Source organism: Rhipicephalus sanguineus, chromosome 1 (assembly GCF_013339695.2).
Source record: "Rhipicephalus sanguineus isolate Rsan-2018 chromosome 1, BIME_Rsan_1.4, whole genome shotgun sequence".
Lineage (NCBI taxonomy): Eukaryota > Metazoa > Arthropoda > Arachnida > Ixodida > Ixodidae > Rhipicephalus > Rhipicephalus sanguineus.
In genome coordinates, this window is record NC_051176.1 from 295,477,265 (window position 1) to 295,489,422 (window position 12,158).

Consider the following 12,158-nt stretch of genomic DNA (forward strand, 5'->3'; position numbering starts at 1 on the left):
CTGCCTGGCTTATGTCCCTCAACGTTTCCAAATGCAAGTACATGTGTGTTACCCGCAAGCACACAACCTTGAATTACCAGTACTCTCTCAAATCTTCGGCGCTCACCCAAGTCGACTGTTACCGTTACCTCGGAGTTACAATCACCGATCAACTCACATGGACTGCGCACATAACTAACCTTACAAAAGACTGCTCCAAATCGCTTGGCCCCCTCAAGCGATCACTCTTTCTATCCCCAATTCCTGTCCGCAAACTCGCTTACGAAACGTTCATTCGGACAAAACTTGAGTGTGCGTCAGCGATTTGGAACCCTCACCAGACTTGTCTTATTGGCTCACTCGAAGCAGTACAGAATCGCGCGGTACGTTTTATTGCTTCAAACTATGACTGGCGCACTAGTATCACTTCCATCAAATCTTTCCTCAGCATACCTAGTCTATCTGTTCGCCGTAAGATTTCACAACTTTCCCTTTTCCATAAACTGTATTATAAATTCCCTCACCTCAGAGACACCATTTTTATTCCGCCCAACCGCACTTCACACCGTCTGTTTAATAACCTCAGTGTTCAACGCTTACATGGTACTACTAAAGCATTCAACAAATCCTTCCTACCAACTGCTATTGAGCTATGGAACGCGTTGCCCGAACAAAAATTGGCCGCGTATCTGCGTGCTTCGCTGCAAATGTCGTGTAAAGACGATAGAAGAGGCGCTGCGTGAGATATGAACGCCATCTGGCAATACGTCGGGAAACGTGAATGCTGTGTTGCGGGCTGGTAGTCCCGGCGCAGCAGCAGGCAAGACCGGCGGTGACCAACGCGACCGGCGGGGACGCCAGCCAGCCCGAACACGCGGTTTGGCGCGAAGCGCCGAAGCAGAAGAAACGTCCGCACTCAACGAGTACTCTCCACACGTCGCCTGGGTAAAGCAGGAATGCCAGAGCGGCGCCCCATGGCACTCGTACAGTGCAATACTGAACTGAAACCGAAACACAACAATGAGCTCGCGCAGAGGGCACGGTGGAAGCCAAGTTTCGGCGCAGTCGCATTTTCAGCGCAGCTTAAGAAACTAGGGTCTCTAGAATTACGTATCTATGTATTTTCTATTAAAGGAACACACCACCTAAATACTTATCTAGTGATGTTGCGCCTCAGATATGCGTAATGTTTGCTTTTGATCAACCATGTGGACAAGTATGAACCTAGTGAGCCGTTCACGATGGCTGGCCCTTGTGCAAGGGGTTCAACTTTGGCCGAGTGGCTGAATCGAGGGACGTGCCGACAAACAGAAAGACAGACAGAAAGACAGACAGACCAAAATTTCTGCGCTTGAGTTCCCCAATAAAGACTATCGTCTTTAATAGTAAATGAGCAAGACTCCAATAAATTTAGGCACATACTTTCATGTTTTCTCAACCCGTAATCTGCCACCATTACAGTGTTATTTCATGTACTATTCTTTTTGTAACGGCATTTATACCACTTGTTCTGCCTATTGCACTGTCTTTGCTTCGCTTTTGAAATTGAAATCATGTATTCTGTATTTTGCAAACATTTTTTTTTCTAGCATTGCATAATAATGATCATGCTGTTATTGATGCTTTTGTCCCCCCTTATGTAATAATGACCATGCTGTTATTGATGCTTTTGCCCCCCCCCCCCTTATATAATACCCTGAAAATGGCCTTTAAGGGTAAATAAATTTATTTATTTATTTATTTATTTATTTACACATACTGCAGCGCTAAGTGCGCTATGGCAGGAGTGGGTATACAAAGATACGCGGAATTTTAACAAACATCAATGAAAATTATGTAAACAGGCAAACTAATACAGATGTGTGATTATACAAGGTCAAAAGTGCACAAACATGTGATGAACATGATTGAAAATAGATTAAAGAAACAATGCTACTCAAGAGATCACACCAACAGCAAATAGACGAGGGTATATTACAGACGCATGTCATGGATGTCGGCTACAAAATTGGGCGATGGGCGTGAACGAATACAACCAGGTAATGAATTCCAGTCTTCAATAGAACGGGGAAAAAAACTGAACTTGAACATGTTAGTTCGAGCAAAGTAAGGCGTTAAGTTTAAGCTGTGATAGCTTCTTGTCGTTGACTGAGGTGCAAAGTTTATGTAGTCCTTTTCATTTGATAGTTTAACTGAAGACGTCACGATGCTATGCAAGAATTTTAATGACTCTATACGGCGACGCGAAGAGAGCGAAGTTAAGTTCAGTGAAGAAAGAGTAGAAGTGTAGAAAGAGTGATGATGATAATCCTTATTGTGGTGTAATGATATTCAACCAAATTCAACGGCGAATCCGAAACCGAGGCACCGATGAGAGCAACAACGAGACGACAAGAATGACGTCACTGTTCAAGACAACGATTACAGAGGTGTACTGATCTTGCGCGTTCGTTAACGTATGTGCGGAATGCGTGCTATAATTGCAAGCGCATCCCGCGCACCCACACAACGAAGTCAGTTGACGGTTGATATAACGACGCTCACTCATTCTGGACGTCTCAGAAAAATATCACAGTTGCGCTCTTCCATGTTTCGGTGTCAGTGCTGAATTTGACTGAATTTCATTATTTCACTATTATTACTAGAGGCCGCTTTTTCGAAATCTCAAAGCTGCAATGGGTTCTTCGCATGAAGAACTTCAATTCTCCCATTTCACATAACCGCCTAACTCCACTAATTAAAAAGCTATTTGATTTAAGCTTCTTAATTACTGTCCCAAATGATGTCCTTAGCGATCTTAAGATGATTGCGGCTACAGAAGAAGCAATTGTGAAGGCATGCAACAAATATCGCATTTCCCTGATTTTCTGGATTTTCGGAAACATTTCTTGAAACACCCCGTATACATGAGCCCTTCACTGAATAGAAACGAAGCGCTCATAGCGGCGACAGTATGTCGTGCGTTGACGAGCGCGCGGCACGCGGCCCCATAAAGCCTGCTTTCAAATGAATTCGTGCCTTTCCATATTTGTTATGCGCACATCAAAGTGCTGCCCTTACGTAAGGCCCTTTGCCCAAATGCGAAAGCTTCAAGCCGCACTTCAGCTTACGGGAACCCGCTGCGAGAGAAGCCTTTGACCGCGCCGTCTTTTGCCGGATGCAGTCACGTACGGAGCGAGGTATACCAAGACGACAACCCGGCACCAACAAGCAAGCCCTTCAGCACCCAACGGCTCGGCGCGGTGGTCAAGGTGCAGGTGGGGCACTCCGAAGGTCCTCATCGATTCGACTCCCAATTTTGACGGGGCACGTTCCGATAGAGGAAAAATATAGAGGCGCTTCGGTGCCGAGATTCTCGTTCCCACGTTCAAAAAAGCTCACCTACAGTGTAAATTAAATATGTGCCCACCACGAAGGCGCTTCTTACGACTTACCTTTTGAATGACGATATGACGCTGCGCAAGTTAATGCTTTTTTGTTCATTTTGCGCAGAGATCAGCTAAAACGGGTGAAAGAAAAGTTCTGCTTAATTCGTTCGGCGAGCGACACCGCACGACTCGTCATTGATCTGACCGCCGTTTCGATACGTGCTCGCAATCGCCAAGCGGCCGACAGAGACGCGACCTGCCTTTGCGCTGTTTGCGATGCGGGACTGCTGGAAATCGAAGGTTTATCATTCCCGTATGTGGTAAAGCTGCACGGACGAGAATTATATATCCGCCGTACATTCTCACTCTGAGACCGCGCTCGGAGTGTAATGAAGTTAGGGAGTCGTCCGTCGGCGCGCTTGGGAATCACTTTTTAATTCCGAGAGCAGTTTAGAAAAACGGACCGCGCGGCTTTTGAACGAAGCTCGAGCGAAGACTGCAGTTCGCCGTGATACGAATGCCGGTTGAAGAAGCGACGGGACTCTGAGCTAAATTTTATGACTACGGACGACACTCACTTTTGTCATGTTCAGAAAGCTGAACAGGCACCTAACAACTGATTCTAGAATTGTCAAAGTGTTCACGAAACTGTGTTAAGGAGAAGTAGTAAAATTACACTACAGATGTTGCCTCTTGAGAATCCCTTTCGCATATATTCGACCTCCATCGTTGATGGAAAAAAAAGAAGTTATTATTATTATATATTCGAGCTCCCCACACTGATACCCTGTGGGTGCTCCATCGTGGGCACCCACAGGGCACCCATTGCAAAATATGTCATGTCCTCCATTAGCCGCGCAATGACAAATTTCGTTGATATGGGACGCGAACTGATCGCAGTTCTACGTAAAGTTCGCACGCTCTGAAGGGCTGCCTTAGAGTCGCAGATTATTGCCCCTTTACTAGGAGATTCTTGTATAATAAATTCCACTGCGGCTCGAAGAGCAGCGAGTTTGTAGCCCATAGACGTCGTGACGTGTGAGGTCTCGAACCACGATCGATCGAGATGGCACAACTTCCGGAGACTGAACCGTCCGTGTAAACATGAATTCTGTTAGCATACGACGTGTGTGAAAAGTTCAATGAAACCTTCTTGGAAGCCTCAGGTGACAGGTTAGCCTTTTTCGATATCCCTGGCACTTCAAGGTGCACAGGAGATCTATTAAGGCACCACACAGGAGATAGCGGTCTTGTGGTGGGCGAAAATCTCTAGGTGATAGAAAGCTGGTTAGCCGCAACAACTTTGGAAAAGGCTGCCTTCGGTCTTTCTTCAGGCAAGATAACGAGATGGCGGTCAGAAACTCTGGATATCTCGTACCCTTATCAAAAGTAGACGCTGCAAGAGAAGTTCACCATATCACGCATAATGCTACGCTAACTCACTGGAATTATACGCTAAACTTCAACTGTCACTTGTGATGTGTGAGTGTGATATCAATGCGACAGTGCGGTGTGCTTAATGCAGTGCTGTGGTGTCGCGAGTGATGCAAACGCGGTGGTGTGGACACGACAGCGGCACCACGCAACAGGCACGTGCGTCACACAGAAGAGGACGTTGGCGGGTGATGGCACGTGTGAGCGGACGAGGGCGATACGACAAATTGCCCTGACATTTTTGCTTTACTATAAATGATCTTTTTCGCATATTCCTCTTATTTTATTTTTTCACAAATTCTACTGCCGCACGCTTCGTGGCTGATCCCCCGTAGTGGTTTGAGCTATTCCCCTAAGGAACCAACCAACCAAGCAACGACCGCAACCAATTAGAAGGTGGCACGGCTGATGGCAGAGGCGAGCGAGAGAGAAGGGGAAGACAACGGGCTGGAACGCGAGGACTCGGAGAACCCGGCGGGAGACCCCGCTGGTGTCAGGGTCCGTGTTGTGGAGTTACGAACTCGAACACGAAGCTTCCGACCGCGTCAAAAGGTCTCCAGACGTTCTCGGAACCGCGCGTTCATGGACCCGAGGCGTTCTCGTTATTCCAGCAGCTGGTCCTAGTCCGGAACCACCCGTGGGGAGCAGACTTCACCGTCCAGGTTGGCGAGCGGGTCCGTGCTGCCGGTTGCCAGCTACGGGACCAAACCAAGGGCCTACTGCCAGCCACATGCTGCGAACGTGGGCAGGTATCTATGCTCACATTTGGAGGTCGCCGGCCTGCTGTGCCTAAAGGTGCCTCCTTCTACGACCTCTGGGCAGACTTGCGTCTTCGTCGCTCCACAAGCGCCACACGCCGCCAATGAAGCCATCTGCCGCCAACGAGTCCATCGTCTCACACATCGCCACAACCGGTGACTGGTTCTTTTTCTTTTCTTTTTTTTTTTGGGGGGGGGGGGGACGTTCAACGGAACCTCGTGTAGTTAACGTGATGGTGGTGATGTTGCAGCAGGTGGGGTCAGCCTGGCCTGCATTGCCGGCAATCGTTCCGCCTGCGCATCTTCTAAATTGTAGGTGTCTGTCACCAGGTGTTGAACAGTCCAGCGTCTCGAAGGACGTACACCGAAATTCGTTGTGTCATAGGCACTGGACATTTCAAGACGTCATTTTTCCTGAAGGGTCCGCGGCAACAAGGAGGACGTACACCGAAATTCGTTGTACGCTCCTCCTTGTTGCCGCGGACCCTTCAGGAAAAATGACGTCTTGAAATGTCCAGTGCCTATGACAACCTTTTCGCAAGCTGCGGACCATCGCTGCTCTTTCCACATCAAACGCGATCGCTCTGCGGGCAAAGCCAAATAAAATGTTCAATGTCCCCGATGTCATCGCAGAAGGCACAAAACGAGGAAGCGTATCGCCCAGTCTTGAATGACCAAGCCGGGGTGTATGCGGAGCTGGTTCTTATGCGGTACAACAACGTCGCCTGTTCTCGAGAAAGTCCATGGATTACACATGCTTGATGTGGAAACTTGTAGGTAGCCTTGAAATGGTTGCGTATCACATCTTTTGATACGCAATCGCATGCAAGGGCATCGGCCTTTTCATTGTCTTCAATGCCATCGTGGGATGGGATCCACTGAAACTTTACAATAAAGCTTTACATTATAATTAACGTGCATAACCTGTCGCCATAGTTTAATGTGTGTTCTATTCGACAGTTTTTTTTCGTTTGCTTGTTTTTTTTTTTTCTCTTTTCCTCTCCTCTTAAAGGGGTCATGAATCACTTTTTCAAGTAATGATCTAATGACCCCAGTATCGGAGTTTACTGCCTCCCGAATCGATTGCCGCAAAAAGTTCTCGAATCCGTCAGGAACGAGCGGAGTTACGGGGGTTTGGCGCACGCTCTCAGCGCTTTCTCTCTTTTCTCGTCCCAACGAGCGCACTGGAAGCAACACAGGGAGGGATGGCACGGGGGAAAGAAGTTACGTCAGCGCGCGTCATGAAACGCGATCGCTCTCCCGCTGTGATTCGCGTGAGCGAGTGTGGCTACCGTGTAAAGTTAGCAGACTGAGGAGTGCGGCGCCGCCAAGTGGACGCACCCCGTAGCAAGAATCGCATCTGATCTGAACGTCGCTCTCGATTTATGTCGGCTATCAGCCAATGAAGATGCTATGTCTTTTGTGACGCGGAGAAGCAGATACGCGACGTCAACCGGCAGGCACTCCGCCCACCCACGAGAGTTAGAACCGGCCTCTGTTCGAAAAGAGGGCGCCTGAGAAAACGGCAACTTCGCGCTCCGCTTGCAGCCTTTACGCGGCGCGCACGACTGCAATATTTGGCAGAGCTGTTCATAGCAGTGTCAGCTTTCCGCAGGATGTGTTTTTTTCAACAAGCCCACGGGCTGCTTCATGACCCCTTTAAAAGTTAAATTTTTTGTGTGGGAAATGGCTTGTCTTTTGATGATCTGAGGCCCTGCTTCAAACAACCGAAACACTAACCTTGCATCACACACTTACATAACCTCAATCCATTATTGCAGCTTGAACTGCCATCAAACAGTTCTCGACGTGACGCTACAATGATGTGTCGGCTGTGGGTCGGTGTAGCATTCAACTCGTACAGCTATGCGGATTGTTATGCGGATTCACCCATGTGCGATAACTGCAAATGTGAAGAGATTATAGATCACCTCTTGTGCTGCTGTCCCCAATTAGAACAACATTGCTGTACTCTCCGGTGTGCCTTGAGAAGACTTGATGATCGGCCTTTTCCGGAAGAAAAGATATTGGGAACCTGGCTTCACAGCTCATCATCCCACAAAGCCACACGATGCCTCCTGCAGTTCTTGGCAATAGAATTGCGTGAACGCCTTGCTGCATTGCACATGTGCGTTGTGACTTGTGTGCACTCATGTTTACTCTCTCTTACCCCCTCATCCCCCTCCCCGAGTGTAGGGTAGCAAACTCGACATAGTCTGCTTAACCTCCATGACTTTCCTGTATTCTCTCTCTCTCTCATTACCATGCCAATCGCTACTCTGAACACAGTTGAGTGCTGAGGCTGCAAGAACGAAAATTTTGCTACAGAAATAGCTGTGTTTGCCTAGAGTTGCTTGAATATATGCGGAGTGGCCATCATTCCTTTCTGTATATACAGGCTACTTCCAAGCGGCGCATTCCGCTAGCTTTTTCAGCCGCCTCTACCACCACTCATTTTCGTCTGACGTCATTGCTTTGGCGGGAAGAAGCGGGCTTGGGTGAGTGTCGCTCGCACTGATCGGTGGACAAAGATCTGAAAGCAGGGGCTCCGAAAATAGTCTCAGTGGCCTGTATACATATAAACACAGGGGCGCAAACGAGCTGCCATAAGTGCAAGCGCAGGCCGAGCTTCCCATAGAGAGAAGAAATAACAGACCTGACACGGGCGATGGCACAGCCTTCATTCGAGGCTCTGCCGGTCGGAGGGAAGGCCCGGCGGCCCTCCTTTGATGGCCCCTGCACACGGAGGTCAGCGGGAAGACGTCAAGACTTCATGTACTGAGCCGTCCAGAGAAAAACGGAGCGTTATGAGAGGCGGCAGAGTGCAACAACTCCAGTCGCGAATGCGGTGTGTCCTGTGGCATCCGCGAAACATGCGCAGCTGTCGCTGCTTCTTTTCATCTAATCATGCTCTACAGCCAACTTCGTAGATGAAGGTCCCATATCTGTGACTGTACCGCATAATATTCCAAAAAGAGACAGTGTGGCCCCTCGCAAAGTATGATAGCGAGAGAAATACAATTTAATGAAAGTTTGAAAGTTTTTCCTAACGGTACAGCTAGCATGTTACAGCGGGTGAATGAGACGATAAGCAGAAGGATAACGCACCAAATGTCAGAGAGACGCGTCATAGGGCAGACACAACAGAAGGCACAAAAAGCACCACACACAACTTACAAAAGCTGAAGTATTTTGCTAAGGACAACGCTTCGCAGAATAGCTAAAACCAGGCTGTCGCTGTCTTGGTGTCCCGTGCTACGGTGCAACGGGCTCCGTTCTACACGCTATATCAAATAACAAAAAAAAAAGATTACGTGGATTCAAAAGATGCCCTGCATTGTCTAGATGAAATTCTTCGAACAGATTATGTGATGCGAAGGGTTGTTGTTGCTGCTGTTTCAGTGTAACTGCAAATCGCCGTGAAAGCTATTCCAGCTACCATTCAAATGAGCAAAAATTCTGGACGTAACTGAAACACCTCCTGACCTTCTATACTCTGAGCATAAATTTGTGCGAGAAAATCATTCATACTCAACAAATTATGCAGCACTATAAACGTTTTTTGTGGCCGACATTTTTTTTTTCTTTCAACACTGACAAAGAATGAACCACGGAAGCCTGAATCAATTGTCAAAACATGTGCCGTAGACACGAATCTCAGAAAAGTGCACGGGATGAATTAGAATTTAGGACTATGGTCGTACACGCTATTCATAGATACTGCTTTCGTTTTATTCCAACAGCTCGTTTCCCAATTTCACAAAATCTTGTTTAGTGTACCAATTTTTCAGAACATAGACACATATCCTTAGCGGAAGTGCAGATATAACTTTGTCACGAAAAAAAAAAACACCATTAGCCGACAAATCGCAAAGAGCGCCCTTTTACACTGACATGTCTGCATATATTTTCCGGACAGCGCGAACACAATCTTGTTATTTTCATCCCAGCACAGATATCTTTCTTACGCCACCTCGGTGATTAAATTCGAAGCTTGGCTACACTGGCTTTGTCTGCTGGGAAATTTCAAATTGTAGAACCCGAGTAGCGCAGTGAAAGGTCGCGGTGCGTCGCGCTCTAGAGGAGCGTGCAGACTGAACGCAGAATGTAGAAGATTTTGGGGGATTACTTCCCGCGCAGCTGTAGCGCATCTCTTTTCTATATTTATGCTCTGCGGACGTGGTCCGCGTTCTGTTGTTATAAAAACATTATTTGCTGAATGTTATTGAGGCTGGAATCAACCCGTTCTCTGCGAATCGCATTAACAATCTGAACTATGTTTTACACCCTGATGTTTTGATATCTTGATGGGAACACATCAAGCACCGAAATAAAGGTTTGCTGAACATTCGTTTACAAAAGTGAACGAGCGAGCGGGCATCTTGCCTTCTGCGGCACAAATTTGAGACGCTATAGGAATGACGTTTCGAGTCGGAAATTTTTTAGCGTGATGATTTGAATGGGTTTCAGAATGTGATGTCGTAATTTTTGCAGTTATGCAAGTAAATTATTATCTAGGTAATTAACTTTCACTAATTAACTAAGCGCTCAGAACAACAAAATTCACTAGTAGGCGCGAGGCGACCACTAACAAAACGCCGTTGGTCGCATGTTCGTATCTGTTTTTATTATTATTATTATTATTATTATTATTATTATTATTATTATTATTATTATTATTATTATTATTATTATTATTATTATTATTATTATTATTATTATTATTATTAGCTAGGCCCGAGTTGGCTGGGACCAGGCCCGTAGCCAGCAATTTTTTGCAGGGGGGAGGGGGCACTTGCTGAAGGCTTTGACCATTCGAGAAAGAAACAGTTTTCATTATTTTCGGTAAAACACCCCCCTTATCAAAATTTCGGGGGTTGGGTATCCCCCCCCCCCTGGCTACGGGCCTGGCTGGGACACACTACATAGATTCACCAATATCAAATGTTGAACTTGCGATGTCTCAATATTCAGAAATGCTATTAATTCTGTCGCACTTTTTCTTTTAATTTCGACATTTCAAACACATTTATAGTCATTCTTGCACCACACAACGTGTATCCTGTTTTCACCGCAAAACAAGTGACACCACGACAACGCCGAAAAGCGCGAGTGTTAAGAGCAGTAATTGTTCACAGGCACCACTAGTAATAATAATTTCTGTCTTTTCACGTACCAAGAACACGATATGATTATGAGAGACGCCGTAGTGGAGGGCTCCGGAAATTTAGACCACCTGGGGTTCTTTAACGTGCACTGAAATTGCACAGTACACGGGCCTCTAGCATTTAGCCTCCATTCGAAATGTGGCCGGCGCGGCCGGGATCGCACTCGCGTCTTTCGGGTCAGCAGTCGAGCCACAAGCACCCCTATTACTTCGCTCCACAGTGTACTGAAAAGTCTCAAAAACGAATTCGAGGAAGACCTGATCATCGATAACCAAGGTATCGATGCGAACATCGTAGAAGAAAACAATTCCGTTGAACGCCCCAATGATTTCTTCGAGAATCGAATTCATTTCAAGGAAGTTTCATAGATGTTGAACCCATCGCCACTTCATATCCATGAATCACTAACCATACTTTAGTTTTATTTTAGTACAGTTTATTCCCCAACATGTTATCAAGCTTACATTTGTTGTAGCTACTGTTTACCGTATGCGACGTGTAGCTAGAACTTAACTCAAATTCAGAATGAGCGGCAGCGCTGTTTGAAAGGGCGCAGGAGGCCGCGTATAACGGCCGCCTGGTACCAATGTTTTTTTCTTGTCCTGACTGTATGATTAATAAATAAATAGCGACATCTGCTGTAAACTATTTCTAAAATATCCAGAGAGTCCTTTTGTTTTCAGCCCATACAAATGCAGTCCGGTACAATTTGCGCAATTCTACTGGTCGAAAGGTAATTTCAAACCAGACGTTCACCTGTTCAATTAAAATGACATTTTACATTAAAAACACCTCGAGAAGCTTTCTGCGAGAATACCACAAATATTTGTATAAGTCTATTTTAATGAGTACAGGCACTTCAGCTTCTACGAGCTATCACGTAACGAAAATAGAAAGGAAATGCAGAGATTTAAAGCCGTTCGGTTTTGCTACCCTTCACGGAAGAGATTGAAATAGGCATGAAAAGTGGGAGAGAGTAGTCTAAAGAGAGAGAGAGAGCCCTAGTTAGTGACAAATACAGACGACGCTATAAGAAGACTTCCCCGGCTAGTTCTCTCACTGAAAACAAATGGCGCGAGTGTTTTCTTGCATCCCACCTCATATACAGCGCTGCGCTTCGTTTTGCGGTTAGTGATTAGTGGTCCAATGCGAAAGCGCTCCTCTGTTTGTATACATGTCAAAGTACGCCAGAGTCTCCAGTCGAATCCACAGTTCCACAACCCTGCCGTCGCTGTTCTGAAGCACGTAAACGACCAAGTAGAATGGCGCAGAGCAGCAACGCAAGGACCGTGCATGCGAGAAAGTTGAACTGTTCGGCAGGATTCATCGTGGTAGATAGGAAGGCATGCAAACACGGACGAACAAACGAATACGTTCGTGTAATTGCTTATCCCATCGTGTGCCCGTGTTTGCTAGCCTTACTTTTTCCACGACCATGCACGTGCGACGCG